General features: G+C 35.9%; 1 pseudogene; it reads left to right on the forward strand.

Annotated features, from left to right (window-relative positions):
• Positions 1–7,460: 7,460 nt before the first annotated feature.
• Positions 7,461–16,803, forward strand: LOC144440750 (uncharacterized; annotated as a pseudogene).
• The last annotated feature ends 294 nt before the right edge of the window (positions 16,804–17,097 follow it).

A 17,097-nucleotide genomic window follows, 5' to 3' on the forward strand; every position in this document is an offset into this window, starting at 1 on the left:
GATATGAACATTTCTACTCACAATCAAACATTTTTGGAAGGATATCCCAAAACTCAGTAGAAATTTTCTGTTGTAACTATGAACCCAGAGTCCATGAACATTCATACTTGTAATATGCAAATGTCAAAGGAATCACAATTGTTTACTTCTTTGACCGTCTTAAAATTAGTACTTTCAAGTGTTACAGTAATTTACTGTATGAAATTAGTATTTTAATGTGGAAATCATACATATACATTTATGGGTGAAACAGTCCCAATCCATAAATTCAATCCTGACGTTTCAAATCAATATTCCTTATCCTAGGATATTAAGGCAAGATATACAGTAGGTCATCACCTGACTGTATAAATGTTATGGAATTTAATTTCATGTTAATATACATTTATGGATGTTTGTCTGAAAATATCAATTGGCAATGAATGTGTGCAAGACACTGGTAACATATGCAAATTGCTTAATTAACATGCAAACACAGTTTTAGTTCAAATATACTGAGATTTGGTATTAAAGTGGCAGAAGCTGAGTTTATAAATCTTTTACTCAGGTGAAAATACTTAAAAAACCGCAGTTAAATTATAGATGCATGATTGTCTTCTATGACATTACAAATGCCGTCTGGTTTTGTTACAACACTTGATTACTTTTGTTTTCAACGGATTATTTATATGTTATATCTTAATACCAAGTTTTAATTTCAGTTATTTACAAGTGATAGTTATGTATGCTTCAGTAAGTAGAATATTATACTATGAGTGACTTTTAAATACTCGGCATAAATCTCTTCCCAACTCATATAAACTCAGCTTGTGCCCCTTTAATGTTTCCGAGGATTTTATTTGATTATTAAAATAAACCACATACCCTATAATTTGTGTATATGTGACAAAAAAGTGCTTTACCATCCTTAGGAGTACATGCACCCTCATGGAAAAGGACTAAAATTGGTTGTTTTCCATCCATAGTTAATTGAAATGGTTCTTGTGAAATTTCATATAAGCATCACAGAGAATAGAGGTCTGAACTGTGTAAGACTGGTGGTAGCTCTCCGTATGTGAAGCTGCTCCTTGTTGACAAACTTTGACCTTAACATGACGTCGTGTAATGGTGAATGGATGGGATGCCTTCAAGGATCTTCCAAGTTCTTGCAGTAAGCAACGTCAGAAGAGTTAAAAAACATGTAACGTGTGGTTGTCTTGTTTATCATTTCACACAGTGTAAGTGGCCTGTATTTACCACATTGTGTGTGTGTGTGTGTGTGTACTAGTAGTAGTATGTACACTAGCAAATTTAGAGGGTTTACGCTTAAATAGTATATAAACAGTTACTACATGAGGGAGTCTCAGACTCAGACTAATGAAATTACAACAAAAATACAGGAGTAATGTAAAAAAAACAATAACGCGACAAGATTAAGAGTACCATTTTAAAAAATTATACTGGGATACGAAGTGTGCTGCTGAACACTAAGTTTATGTCAACTTAAAAGATGTCAAAAGTTTAAAAATATTGAATCACCTAAGATCATGGAAGGATAATATATGAGAAGACATTGAAATACTCTTCAACATTATTACATGTACATCTAATTTAGTAGACTGGTTAAAAGATGGGTAACAATATTCTAACTCTAAACTCTAGTTTGTGCAGAAAATAATGAAAATTGGGACAGAGTGTGTATTATTTGTCCAAAGCTTTCAATCAAGGAGAGCATTTATAGAGCGCCTGTATCCAATACGAATAAAAAGTTCAGAGGCGCTGTATAGTTAGATATTGACAACTTCCACAGTGAAGCACGTGAGTAAGCGTGGCCAACAATGAAATTAAGTCTGTAATTAGGTTCAAACAGTAAATATTTGTCCGATGACCGAAATGTGTGGAGATTAGGCTTCTTATGGATAGTGTCTGATAAGTAAGGTGGTGAAAGACCATGCAATATTTTATAGGTGGTCAGGAGAACTTTGTAATCAATTCTGTATTGTACTGGCAACCAGTGCAGTCCCTTTACTATTGGTGTAATGTGTTGACATTTTGACTAGCCAGTTCTGTGGGCAGATGAGCATGTACACACAGTCTCTCACTCGCACTCACTCTCACATACTCACACACTCTCTCTCTCTCTCACACACACACACACACACACACACACTCTCTCTCTCTCTCACTCTGCTCTCTCTCCCTCCCTCCCTCCTTCCCTAACTTTGAAACCGTATTAAATAATTACATGTATTGTGTTGAAAAGGTAAGTAACTATGAGTCTGTCATCATAAAATTAAATTACTCCAAAGTAAAAACTTACACAATTGAAAACGAGACAAGTTTATCATTAATATCCAAAACAATCTTTTATTTTTCAAAACTATTCAAAGTGATTGGAATCCAAATATCTTCTTCCACTTGTTGCCCACATCACCCTCTGCATACTTCTTCAATCTTTTCACATCCATAGTTTGCCTTTATTAGCATAGATTAAATCACTGGACCATTTTCCTTTCTCTTGCTCTCAAACACATTCATTAGCCTCTATGTAAACCTCTCGTCTGTCTGTAATTCTATTTCTGTTTGTTCTAGAAATTGAATTTTGGATATAATTTCAATATTAATATCTTCATAACTGCCCCATGGAAACCTATATCTTTCTTCTCTGTGTCTTTCTATTTCTGTTATAAAAATTCCACAACTACCACTAGCAAATCTATCTTCCTCAATCTTTCCTTCTCTTCTCTATGTCTCTCTCTATCTCCCTCTCTCTCTCTTCCCTCTAACTTTAATCTCTCCTTTTCAAATCTGTCTTTCTCCTTCAATCTTTCTTCATCTTATCTCTACTTCACACTGCATGGTATCTTTGAACTTCTTTTTCTCTTCACTCAACTTCTTTCTTTAACCTTCGTTTGCCACATTTCGTAAACTTCTCTCTCAATTTTCTAGTTAAAAAGAGAGTAATAATTCAAATTGATATTGTCATGTGCTTTGTTAGTATTGTCGGGTCCTTTTATTTTGTTTTTACTGTGATAGCTTTTATTTCAAGAATAACCGTTTACAATAGATAAAATGGTACAGGAGAAAAACAAAGTAAAACGATATATATCATTGCCTTGATATTGGATTATATGTGCCTGAGGGTAAGGATAATATCACCACTACACATCAAGGCTATAATTATATGTCTCCACAAATATTACTGTCATACCACAAAGTATCTGATAATGCAGGAAATTGCTGAATTTTGATAACTGAACTTGAAGATCAGAGTCAAGGCCAAAGGTCAATGTCTCAAAAGAAATTTTAAACCTAGCAATATGGAGGTAGACACTTGAATGTAGTCTCTATGATTGTATTTTTTTTATCTTGTATTGCCATGCATTTACTATACAGCAAAAATTCTCCCATTTCTGAATTTGAGAATTACTTAAATTTAGGATTACAAAATGGATCCAATAAAAGTAAAATAGCTCCCCCTCCCCCTAAAAGAATTTATTTTTTTATCCTACATAGAACTATTGATCTCACCCCTCAATGTATTGTGTTGTTGTTCCCCTTATCCATGGCACCTAGACACAATAATGAAACAAAAAGCACAATTTTAAATGTTGCGTCTTTTACATTACGACTACAAGACCCACGTGCGTGTATCAAAATTCAAACAATCAACTCTCAATACCATGAAAAAACCCCCATAATATCGAACTGTGCAGTTTTGCAAAAACTTTCCTAGAATACTGAAGATATTTTTTAAAGCTAATATGCCCTTTTTTATTTGTCAAACATCATTTTCAAACATTGAGAGAGAGAGAGAGAGAGAGAGAGAGAGAGAGAGAGAGAGAGAGAGAGAGAGAGAGAGAGAGAGAGAGAGAGAGAGAGAGAGAGAGAGAGAGAGAGAGAGAGAGAGAGAGAGAGAGAGAGAGAGAGAGAGAGAGAGAGAGAGAGAGAGAGAGGGAAGGTCATACTTTAGAAATCCGTCCGGGGGGGGGGGGTTCACATTTACGTTGATTCATTTTATGACCTACCCGGACTGTACTTACCATACAGTGAGAACATAAAATTCCTTGTAAAATGCGCACACTCTGCACTATTTCAAACAAGGTCTACCAATTCTGAGAGAAACAACACACATATCAAACTAAGGCTCATATTTAGCTAAACTGCAGGTAGTTACAATTTACTGTTTTCCACATGCCGGGAATATGTCATGTGACAGAGGACAAGCTGCACATTGCTCATTGTTTTAAAATGCATATACATCATTGCCATACAAGTTCAAAATGTGCATATGAGCCATATACGATTACTATGCAAAGATTGACCTGTATCACATACATACTGAAACCAGTCACTGGCTTCAATATCTTGTCTCATTGGAATGTCCATCGAGCAGAAAATAGTGTAGAATATTTTATTTTCACTGGAATTACCATTGAAAACGGTAATAAACATATTTTAGAATTCCACAGGTAATTTATGTTGTACTCTGTCTTACTTAGTTGCATAAAAAGTGAGGGGAAAAATAGTTTTCACTTGAAATGAAGTTTCAGATAAAAAGTGTTTTACAAACAGAGATAATTTGATGTAAATATTCTACACTACAATCAATTCCAGCAAGAAAAGTCAAATACAATAAAGTTTCATATTTTACTAGATAGTTTATTTACTACAGAACATATGATTAAACAGCAGCAGTAGAGGAACAACAATAAAGTACTGGTTATGTTATACTTTAAAACACAGGGTAACATGTTTTTTTTTTTTTTTTAAATACTTTCAAATATAAATTTCAACAATAAACATCATAAAGGGGCATAGACTAAGTTTAGACGGTTTTTACTCTGTGCTATAACATCACAATTAGAAGAACTAAATAATACTGCAAATACCGTGTCATCCCTCGATATGACAAACTTATCATTTTTTATTTATATTTACGAGCTATCACTACGATTTACCGGAATCAATTCACCCCCTTTGAAAAAAAAATATCTACAGGGAGCCTCCCGGTCCCGATCCCTTGCCGGGAAGTCAAGAATTGTACACTTCATATTGACGTTGGCGGCGCAAAACTATGTACATGTAGTCCGCGGAAATACTTACTTCGTCTCGCTCATACACCAGACACTCTGTTTATGGTACAACAAACCGAAAGCAAACTACTATCGACATGTACGATAATAATTAATCCTTGTCAAATGAGTACAAAAATTCGGTAAGAAAGTTTTACCCGTTCTTATATTTCATATGTTTTATTACGCCTTCTGCAAGTTCTGGCACGTATTATAGTGTCACTGTTGTTCAACGAAGTAGGCGTACCCTTCTACGAAAACCATATGATATGTCGTCATTTTCTAGGAATTCTACCACCGCATATGCACAGGGGCGTGTAATATTGCATAGATTGTTGTTTTCCAGGTCTACAGACTAAATATAACAACCTTTTGAATATATATTCCTACCTGTATAGGGAAAGAGAGCTCATATTTATAGTATACGTTGTACTATAGATGGATACATTTGTAGCAGCAAGATTCGTATGATATTTTCCTAAGAAAACGGAAATCTAAGCAATAATACACGCCCCTGTGCACCTTACAAGAAGGGTTACATATATACATATCAATGCATGCACATTACACGGCGGAGCTGAGATGTTTAGTCAAAATAAATGACATTTGATCACAGTCACTTGTGAACTAATATTCTAGTCTAGGATGGTCATAATACAAAATAATTGGTTATATTAGGTATTGACAAATATCTAAAAAATACTGTCACTGGTGTTTGCATTGGAAAACACTGGTGACGGTGTTTTCTTTAATATTCATAAATATGTAAGCCCCCCCCCCCCCCCCCCCAAAAAAAAAAAAAAAAAAAAAAAAAAAATTGTTTCTGGTAGTGCGCACATCACTGAAAAAACACCTGCATCAGTCAGTCTTTTGTTTTGCATTTGTCCATCCCATGCAGTCTTCAGATCTGTGGGTAAACACAAAAATAACCCTCCCTACTTCCGTGAAGACAACTGCAGAGCCAATCATGAACTGTAAGCAAATGACATCTGTCCCACATACATATACTTGCTGTAAAGTACTAAATAAAAAGAACAGTAACCGCCATTAATAGATTCAGTAACAGGTTTGTTGAGAATTTTTTGAAAAAAATGCTTCATCATTTAGACAACTTAAATTGTCCTCTTTTTTTTGGCATGATGTCATTATTTTGTATTATGACCATCCTTGAATAGAATATTAGTTCACAAGTGACTGTGTACATTTGATATGCTGTAATCACATATGTATAATAATAGTTGACCCGATAGATACAAAAGTCGATCATTAACAGAAGCCAATTGCCACGAACTTCAGTTCAGTAATCAATATGTCGACAACTACACAGGTGGGTTATTAAGCCTTGATCTTTCTAATATAGTCCCTTGTTGGTTTTAGGAATAGTTCATGTTGACACATTCAACGTGGTCTGTGATATGGTCGTTTTCTTATAAACTAAGAGCCAAAATATAAATTAATGCTTTAAAATAGTTATTATTTTTTCAGTATTTTAGTGTCAATGGATAGTATAGGGAGCATGATTTTCTAAAATGGCATTACATTCTCTAGGTTCTGACCATTGTCTGTACTACGGTATGGGTAATATTAGCACAGTATGGGGTACTGTTTTATTGATCAGAAAACCAACAATACATGTATATTCACTGAAAATTATTCAAGTAGCGTATAAGTAGACAGTTATTAACTTAATTAGATCAGACATTAACCAACAATATATTCACTGAAAATAGCGTATGATTAAACACAGTCATTGTACATGTTAATTAGAGGTCTATTTTATCTCTAAATAGTATAGTAATAAGTTGACATCCAGATTCATAGGGAGTTTGTCAATTTTTTAGGTATGGACCCTAAAATCAATTTGATTGGATGTAATATTCAGCCCCATACTAAGTGTACTGCTACACAAATACATTTACCTACAAGTGATTCAGTAATGTACAGGGTGTACAATATTATGAGTAAGTCAGTATATCTAACAAATCAGTGTCAGAAAATATTCCGGTTGTAACGAGTGTAGCTAATATTTTCACTATTGCTGTTAGTTATACAAAAATGTGTGATCCCCTTGAATAGCCTGAATTGTTTGTAAGATTGTTATCAAAATAAAGGACATGTGATATTACCATATGACCTGTATATGATGAATAGCCTGATACACAAAGTCTATTAAGAATGAGTAACCATGCATAATCTTCTCCAAGTTCTGGGTAATGTTAGAAAGTATATGTTTCTCAGAAATTCTTTTCTAATTCTTTCACTTCATAATATTTATAGTATGACAATATGTTAATGTTGCAGGTATGAAACATAGTGAATGATAAGTCAGGTGCAACTCAGATGCTACAGAATTTGGTGTTTACGGAAACAGAAATTCATGTAAGAAATTCCTGAGTTGTTGATAAAATGGCGTCATACCTTGGACCTGATGACTGTCCTTTTTCATCAGCAGCAGATTTTGAAGATTTGGATTTTGGACTTGAACAAAGCATACAAAGTTTGGTACTACATGAAAATAAAAAAGGACAGAATCAAGTACGTAGACAATTTCCAGATGGAAGAGTTGTAAACAGTGACTATTCAGGTGTAAGACTTTGTTACTTTTATCAAACTGACGGCGGTTGTACACATAGCTCTAATTGTCAACGATTACACCTTTGTAGAAATATCTTTGACGGACGTTGCAGAGACAAACAGTGTGTGAAAGAACACTGCATTAGTAGTGCAGAAAACAGAATTGCCCTAGAGTACCTTAGATTTGGTAATCTAGATGAAGAAAGCTTATTCAGAATTGTAAAAATGGCTCTGCCTGAGATATGCTACCAGTACAACAGACAACAATGTAGAATAGCATCATGTCCATATTTACACCTTTGTCAGAAGTATGTTATGATGGGTCCATGTGATGCCTCTTGTGATCTTGCCCATCAAATTAACAGTCCACGAGATAAGAAGATTTGTTCCATATATGGTCTGTCTACTAAAGGTAAATCACACTACCTGTTAGCCACAATCTTGCCAGGATGCCAAAGCCAGGAACAGTATACCTATGATGACAATGAGTGGAGACGATTGGTCCAAATATCTGAAGATGCAAGAAGCAAGTGTTCCATCTCACAGCAACCAGGAGAACTAAGAAATGAACCACAAACGGCTTCAGAAGATAATTTATCTAAACATGATCTTCCAAGTGGTCAAAGAGGAAGGGGTGCCAGAAGAAAAGAGCAATCTCACCCATCTAGAAAAAGGTCTTCTGCATCAAGTGTCAACATACCTCCTCTAATGTCTGAGCCTTCAGAGTCCGATGTCTTTCAGCTGCTTCTGAAGAACTACAATGGTACAGCAACTATTAGTAAACTCAAACAGCACAAAGATGTATTTCCAGTTGGTGTAGATGTTGAGCGTTGGTTTGCAAGGCATGGGAAGAACTTTCCCTCCACTGTGAACAGAGATGGGAAGACAGTTGTTTCTATTTGTGAAACCAGAGCCAGAATATGTGTCGGCTACAACTCACTCAATCATGGCTGCACCAAAGTTACCTGTCTGTACATGCACATCTGTAAGCAGTTTGTCGCTGGATTTTGTAGATTTGGAGACAGCTGTAAATTTTCACACTCCATTGATGAGTCAGTGACGCAGGAAAATCTAGAAAGATTAAAGTTGGAAGATCTGAGTATTAATGAAGTATTAACAGTGATGAGACTATCTGTACCATTTGTGTGTAATGACTACCAAAGAGATAACTGCGCTAGTGGACAAAACTGTATGGACTTACATCTCTGTAAAGGATATGTTATGAATAACAAAACACATTGTAAGACAACAGATAGTGGTGGGGACTGTAAGCTGTGTCATGATCTTGACTCACAACACACCAAACATATTCTGGAGAAGTACAACTTGATACGTGCAGCGAAGACTACAATACTGAAAAGTATCTTGATAAAGGTACCAGAGGCAGGAAATTTGGCTGATGGTGCACCTCACAGAGAAAAAGCTGGTAACAACAAAAGTGGAAAATCGTCAAGTACAGGCCAAGGAGGAACAAAGCCTAAAGATGTCTCTGCTAGGCAAACTGGAAAACAGAAAACAAATGTTAATATACGATATGATCTGACAGTACCAATATGTATATATAAACAACATACTAGAGAAATGTAGACATGGTGTACAATGTAGACATCATCACTGTAGCCTACCATACCAGTGGATTTTAAGACTTCAGGAACAATTCATCTTTAGAGTGGAAGTCAATGAAGTCATAGAAAAGGCATTCTGTGATGAGAGCAGAGAGACCAATTCAAGTATATGTGTCCAAGCTAAGTAAGTAACTAATGATAGTATATGAAATATTGACATGTTCATGAAAAATTCAGTTTCTCAGATCTGTTGTCAGTCAATGTATGTCTGTCTGTCTGTCTCAAATGTGTTTGTTTGTTTGCTCATCAATCCATCCAGCCATCCATCCATCTATCCATCTATCCATCCATCTAACTACCTGTCTGTCTGTCTTCAGTAAGGGATTTACTGTCTCGTTATAGATCTGCAAATATGCCTTGCAACAATGGTTGTCAAATATATAGTTGCCAAACATATGATCATGGTCAAGATTTCTCTGTGGCCATGTGCGATGATGTTGAGAACATGTTGCTAGGTGTTTGACACTTGCAGCTTGACTACCCTCACATGTTTGCTACAGATAAATTGGCTCACACGGGATCTTGTGAGATCTGACACGAGTCAAGAATACAGCTTATAGAGAACGTGATGTCTTCAATGAATAGAGATTTTATTCCATTGAAAAAGCTATGGATTTACTTTGTCTAAAAAGGGGTCCTAGGAATGGGGCTCACCCTAAAACTATCACAATATTTAGCACAACTGAACTAGGTTCAGTAGTGCTATAGGTGTTGAGTAGCATCTCTTTGTGTGTGTGTGTGTGTGTGTGTGTGTGTGTGTGTGTGTGTGTGTGTGTGTGTGTGTGTGTGTGTGTGTGTGTGTGTGAACGACTTAAAGTAAAAAAACGCCAGACTGAGTGGCTTGACATTTGGTGGGGACATCACTTAGGGTGTGTAGATGGAATAGTGTTCAAATGAAAATGATGTGTGTTTTGGGTGAAAAAATGTGATTTTGGTCAAAAGACTTAAACTCCAAAACTACTGGGCAGATTGGCCTGAAATTTGGTGGGAACGTTCTTTAGGTGTGTAAATTAACATTTGTTCATGACATGATGATTCCCTCAGTAATATGCAAATTAGGGCTAAAAATGTGTCTTTTTGATCAAAAGTCATTCATTCCAAAACTAATTTAATGGGGATGCATCTGGGGGTGTATAGATGAAGAAATATTAAGCATATAATGATCTCATTAGTAACATGCAAATTGGGTGTAACAATTGGAATTTTGGTCAAAAAATTATATCTCAAAAAGTACTTGGTCAGTGAGACTGAATCTTGGTGAGATGTTTCTAGAAGTGTTATTCTGCAGATTTTGTTCAAAATATTTTGACACAATTGGCACTAGCAACCATGACCACGCCCTTAGCAACAACCAAATAGCAGTATATTTTGGTCAAATAACAACACCATCTGGTAGGCAAGTGAGTAAACATTCAACAATGTATGCAAATATCCTTAGCAACCATGACCACGCCCATAGCAACAGCCAAACGGTGGTGTATTTCACAAAGATAACCATTGGGATTAATAGATAATTGAATACACATTCAAAAAAATGTATGTAAATTTGCCTAACAACAAGACCACGCCCATGGCAACAGCCCAATAATCACATATTTTGCAAAGATAACAACAGGAATTAATAGACAATTTAATAATCATTCAAAAAATGTCTGTAAATGTGCAAATGACCACCTATAGCTAGAATGGCTGACCATGTATTACACATTTTTAAAACAGTGCAGTACAGTTGTGCTACAATGCCATTGGCACTATTTTTAATAATATACCATTTTTACATTGGATGTCCATTTTTCATGTGGTGTCTGAAAATGGGTTGGTAATTTGCTAATTGAACATTTCTGAGAGGAGGGTAGGTTTTCATTTTGGCTCCCTTCCCCTCCCCGTGATCTGTAGTCTGGAGTTTGAATTCAATCCTTGTTTATCCATTATTTTACACTGTAGGTTTTACAGTGAACCTGCTATTGCAGCATCTGTAGTCATGAACTTTGATGCAATGTCTGCTGAATTGGTGTACAAGTCTGGAATATCATGTAGAGGTACCATCCACAGATTGTCAACACCATCCAGTGTCACACAAAACAGTAATTTGGCAACACAGTGGGTTTGGTATTGGAAGGACAATGACATCTGGAAACCATATGGTAATAGTAAGGTAAGTTTGGAAATCTGTATGGTAAAAAATCTAGTAAGTTTGATTTGTTGTCACAGTACAGTAAAAATCAGGTAAGTTTAGGAAGCACTCAGGCAATACATGTAGTATGGTAAATTTGGTATTACCTGTATTGTAATAGTATGGTAAATTAGATAATCTGTATGGTAATAGTGTGGTAAGTTAGGTAACCTGTATGGTAATAGTGTGGCAAGCTAGGTAAGCTGCATGGTAATAGTATAATAGTTTAGGTAAGCTGTATGGTAATAGTGTGGTAAGTTTGGTAAGCTGTATGGTAATAGTGTGGCAAGTTTGGTAACCTGTATGGTAATAGTGTGGTAAGTTAGGTAAGCTGTATGGTAATAGTGTGGTAAGTTACATAACCTGTATGGTAATAGTATGGTAAGTTAGGTAAACTGTATGGTAATGGTGTGGTAAGTTACATAACCTGTATGGTAATAGTATGGTAAGTTAGGTAAGCTGTATGGTAATTGTGTGGTAAGTTAGGTAAGCTGTATGGTAATAGTGTGGCAAGTTTGGTAACCTGTATGGTAATAGTGTGGCAAGTTAGGTAACCTGTATGGTAATAGTGTGGCAAGCTAGGTAAGCTGCATGGTAATAGTATAATAGTTTAGGTAAGCTGTATGGTAATAGTGTGGTAAGTTTGGTAAGCTGTATGGTAATAGTGTGGCAAGTTTGGTAACCTGTATGGTAATAGTGTGGTAAGTTAGGTAAGCTGTATGGTAATAGTGTGGTAAGTTACATAACCTGTATGGTAATAGTGTGGTAAGTTAGGTAAACTGTATGGTAATGGTGTGGTAAGTTACATAACCTGTATGGTAATAGTATGGTAAGTTAGGTAAGCTGTATGGTAATTGTGTGGTAAGTTAGGTAAGCTGTATGGTAATAGTGTGGCAAGTTTGGTAACCTGTATGGTAATAGTGTGGCAAGTTAGGTAAGCTGTATGGTAATAGTGTGGTAAGTTACATAACCTGTATGGTAATAGTGTGGCAAGTTAGGTAAGCTGTATGGTAATTGTGTGGTAAGTTAGGTAAGCTGTATGGTAATAGTGTGGCAAGTTAGGTAAGCTGTATATGGTAATAGTGTGGCAAGTTAGGTAAGCTGTATGGTAATAGTGTGGTAAGTTACATAACATGTATGGTAATAGTGTGGTAAGTTACATAACCTGTATTGTAATAGTATGGTAAGTTAGGAACCTGTATGGTAATTGTGTGGCAAGTTAGGTAATAGTGTGGCAAGTTAGGTAAGCTGTATGGTAATTGTGTGGTAAGTTAGGTAAGCTGTATGGTAATAGTGTGGCAAGTTAGGTAAGCTGTATGGTAATAGTGTGGCAAGTTAGGTAAGCTGTATGGTAATAGTGTGGTAAGTTACATAACCTGTATGGTAATAGTGTGGTAAGTTACATAACCTGTATTGTAATAGTATGGTAAGTTAGGAACCTGTATGGTAATTGTGTGGCGAGTTAGGTAAGTTGTATGGTAATAGTGTGGCAAGTTAGGTAAGCTGTATGGTAATAGTGTGGCAAGTTAGGTAAGCTGTATGGTAATAGTGTGGCAAGTTAGGTAAGCTGTATGGTAATAGTATGGTAAATTAGATAATCTGTATGGTAATAGTATGGTAAGTTTGGTAAGCTGTATGGTAATAGTGTGGTAAATTAGATAATCTGTATGGTAATAGTATGGTAAATTAGATAATCTGTATGGTAATAGTATGGTAAGTTTGGTATGCTGTATGGTAATTGTGTGGTAAGTTAGGTAAGCTGTATGGTAATAGTATGGTAAATTAGATAATCTGTATGGTAATAGTATGGTAAGTTTGGTATCCTGTATGGTAATTGTGTGGTAAGTTGGGTAAGCTGTATGGTAATAGTGTGGTAAGTTAGGTAAGCTGTATTGTAATAGTATGGTAAGTTAGGTAAGCTGTATGGTAATTGTGTGGTACGTAAATTAGATAATCTGTATGGTAATGGTGTGGCAAGTTAGGTAAGCTGTATGGTAATAGTGTGGTAAGTTAGGTAAGCTGTATGGTAATAGTATGGTAAGTTAGGTAAGCTGTATGGTAATAGCATGGTAAGTTAGGTAAGCTGTATGGTAATAGTATGGTAAGTTAGGTAAGCTGTATGGTAATAGTATGGTAAGTTAGGTAAGCTGTATGGTAATAGTATGGTAAGTTAGGTAAGCTGTATTGTAATAGTATGGTAAATTAGATAATCTGTATGGTAATGGTGTGGCAAGTTAGGTAAGCTGTATGGTAATAGTGTGGTAAGTTAGGTAAGCTGTATGGTAATAGTATGGTAAGTTAGGTAAGCTGTATGGTAATAGTATATGGTAAGTTAGGTAAGCTGTATGGTAATTGTGTGGTACGTAAATTAGATAATCTGTATGGTAATGGTGTGGCAAGTTAGGTAAGCTGTATGGTAATAGTGTGGTAAGTTAGGTAAGCTGTATGGTAATAGTATGGTAAGTTAGGTAAGCTGTATGGTAATAGTGTGGTAAGTTAGGTAAGCTGTATGGTAATAGTGTGGTAAGTTACATAACCTGTATTGTAATAGTATAGTATGGTTGGTAAGGCCTAATAAAAAAAAATTGTGTGGTTCCGGTTACGCTCAATTTTAGAATAGATTTAGTACATAGATTTTTTTTTTATTTTACTATTTTTTTTTCCATGTGTGAGTGTCTAGTTCAGGTTTTCCATTGTTTTCCAAATGGTCTCTGTGTCATGTATTTCTTTCTATCAGATGTACAGCCATTACAGATTGGAAGAACAGTTTTATATTGTCTTTTTAAGTTTTTATCAGTTTCCGCCTCCACTAATTCTCACAAGACTTCACAATTTTTATAATTTTATTACTTTTTTCTCGAATATGTAAAAAAAAGTTTAGGGTTGGCAGTGAAAAACTAGGTAGGGTCGGGTAACCAGAACCAAATAATTATTTTTTTACGCCTAAGCTGTATGGTAAAAGTCAGGTAAGTTAAGTAAGTGCTATGACAATAGTATGGTAAGTTTGGTATACTGTTTGGCAATAGTTTACTCCTGTCTATGACTAAAAAGTGACAAGGCCCCTTAGCTCACTTGTATTTTCCTTGGCTAAATGAAGGAAAATATTTAGGAATAATGTCATTATCAATTTGTTTATGAGAAATTTAAACAATCTACATAATATATTGTTTTATTTACAGACACCTGGTGAAGCCAACAATGATGGTATAGAGTCGGCATATTTGGTTGATAAGAATTCATGTCATTCCTTCAGTGCAGACAGATTCAACTATCAGTTATATTTCCCTAACATGAGACAAACCAACTTACAAACACAAACACAAAGAGAAGTTAGACGTCTACCAGTGTTTGTCTCTAGAGGTGAAGTGAAAATCAACATTGCAAGGTAGTGTAAAACTGTATCTCAGACAAAGTTTTTTTTTTTTTTCTCTCTCTCTCTCTCTCTCTCTCTCTCTCTCTCTCTCTCTCTCTCTCTCTCTCTCTCTCTCTCTCTCTCTCTCTCTCTCTCTCTCTCTCTCTCTGTCTCTCTCTCATGTCTATTCACATGTTGACACTATTTTTTTAAAGACTTAGATAACAACTTCATTGCATTAAGTAATTTTAGTACTATTAGTTGTCCTACAGTGGCTAGTTTTGTATCTGATTTCATTTATTGAATTTAAACATCATTTTTGTACAGCTCAACCAGGAATGTACCACCACAAACTCCATCAACCAGGAATGTACCACCACAAACTCCATCAACCAGGAATGTACCACCACAAGCTCCATCAACCAGGAATGTACCACCACAAGCTCCATCATCAGGGAGAACGAACCAACTGCCACAATGGTGGACTACTATGCCTCCAAATAAAGACTTCGTCAGACATGCATTGAATCCATCATCTAAAGATTACACATTTGTAGAAGGATTGTTCAGGAAAACAATGCCAACTGATGAAGCCATCATTATCCATATTGAACGTGTGCAGCACCCACATTTATGGAGAAAATATGAATGGTAATAGTCTAAGAATAATTGGACTCTTCAAATTTGTGTCATTCTCACATTAGCTCCGGCACATTTTTCTGCTGATCGATGCAACACAAAATCAATATTGTAAAGAGGCTCAGGATTTATGGAGATGTTTCGTGTACAAGTGACAGAGAAGTGTATGATCACATTTAGTGTATTGTAAATGAATTAATCGTTTGCAAAGGTTATGAAATAACAGTGTATTGAACAGGCCCGTGTCAACCTTTGCAGATGAGAGGCAGCCACTTTCAATGCCATGGACTTGCTTATACTGCACTATCAAACTTGAGGAACACAGTCACAATACACGATGTCTGGTCATAACAAACTAGTAAATTGTATCTCATACACTGTCAATGTTTTCACTAAGACTGCCCCCAAGTGTTGATTTTTCATTAGTAGACAACATTTCTCATATTCCTGTTTCCAGCCATTTTGAACAAAAGTTTTAAGATGTCTGATATGCTGTGACTGTCGGCAGAAATATAATGCCTAGTCAGAGTTCAATGCTCATTGTTTTCAAAGAGCACAAACTCAAATATAGAATATCACGTTAACAAGTTTTTAAAGTATATTTATATCTACATGACTACAATCTCATATCTTTTCAGTGCAAAGGCTCATATGGAGACAAAAAGACCCCCAGAATTGGAAAAATCTTTATTCCATGGCACAGAGAAAGACTCCGTACAGAAGATCTGCAAACAGAACTTTGACTTCCGTGTTTCTGGAAAGAACAATACCTTGTTTGGTAAAGGCTCATATTTTGCAGTCAAGGCCAGCTACAGTGATCAGTTCAGCCCACAGGATGATACAGGCCAGAAATACATGTTTCTTGCTAAGGTTCTTGTTGGCCATTATACCAAGGGAGACAGTTCATATACAAGACCACCAGAGATCAACCCTACCAATCCAAACAGTGACCTGTATGATTCCTGTGTAGATAATGAGAAAAGGCCTTCTAAGTTTGTGATATTTGATCGTGATCAAAGTTATCCCGAGTATCTAACATATATGGCTATCCATGATATGTTTCGTCCCAGCCAATCAGCAGCAAGTCAACCTATGACATCACCATATCACAGCAGTCAAGGAGTTGCTGCAGCAGCATCTTCATCATCAGGAGTGGACTCATCCTGGGACTTTCTAAATCCGCCATCATCACCCCCATATGGATTTGACCATAGGCAGGGATCATCCAGCCAGACATCACCAGGCCAGGTTTCAGGTTCATCATCATACAGATATCCCCACCCGTCAGATGCATGGCCCTCACGGTATCCATATCCTGATGCAAGACCAGGTTCACATACTCCTCCCAGGCCAGCAAAAACACAGGATAAATGTATTGTTATGTAGACAGTTCTATGAATTACTCTAGACTACACACATTCTAATGAATGGTTACACATAAGTAAAATCATTGCGCAGCAAGACTTTTGGATTATATAGATATGAAATATCTTACATAAATTTAATTTGTGTTAGGGGTATGAAAATGGATACATGTGAAATTTAGTAGTGTTTTATTTTGATAGGGATGGAGGAGGTCGTACAATACTAGTGGTATCATCATCAACTGTATGAATGTTTTCAAGCTATGGGAAAACCAACCCTTGTATTATGATTATAAGGAAAAAATATTGAAACTTC

This window comes from Glandiceps talaboti, chromosome 10 (assembly GCF_964340395.1).
Source record: "Glandiceps talaboti chromosome 10, keGlaTala1.1, whole genome shotgun sequence".
NCBI classification, from domain to species: domain Eukaryota; kingdom Metazoa; phylum Hemichordata; class Enteropneusta; family Spengelidae; genus Glandiceps; species Glandiceps talaboti.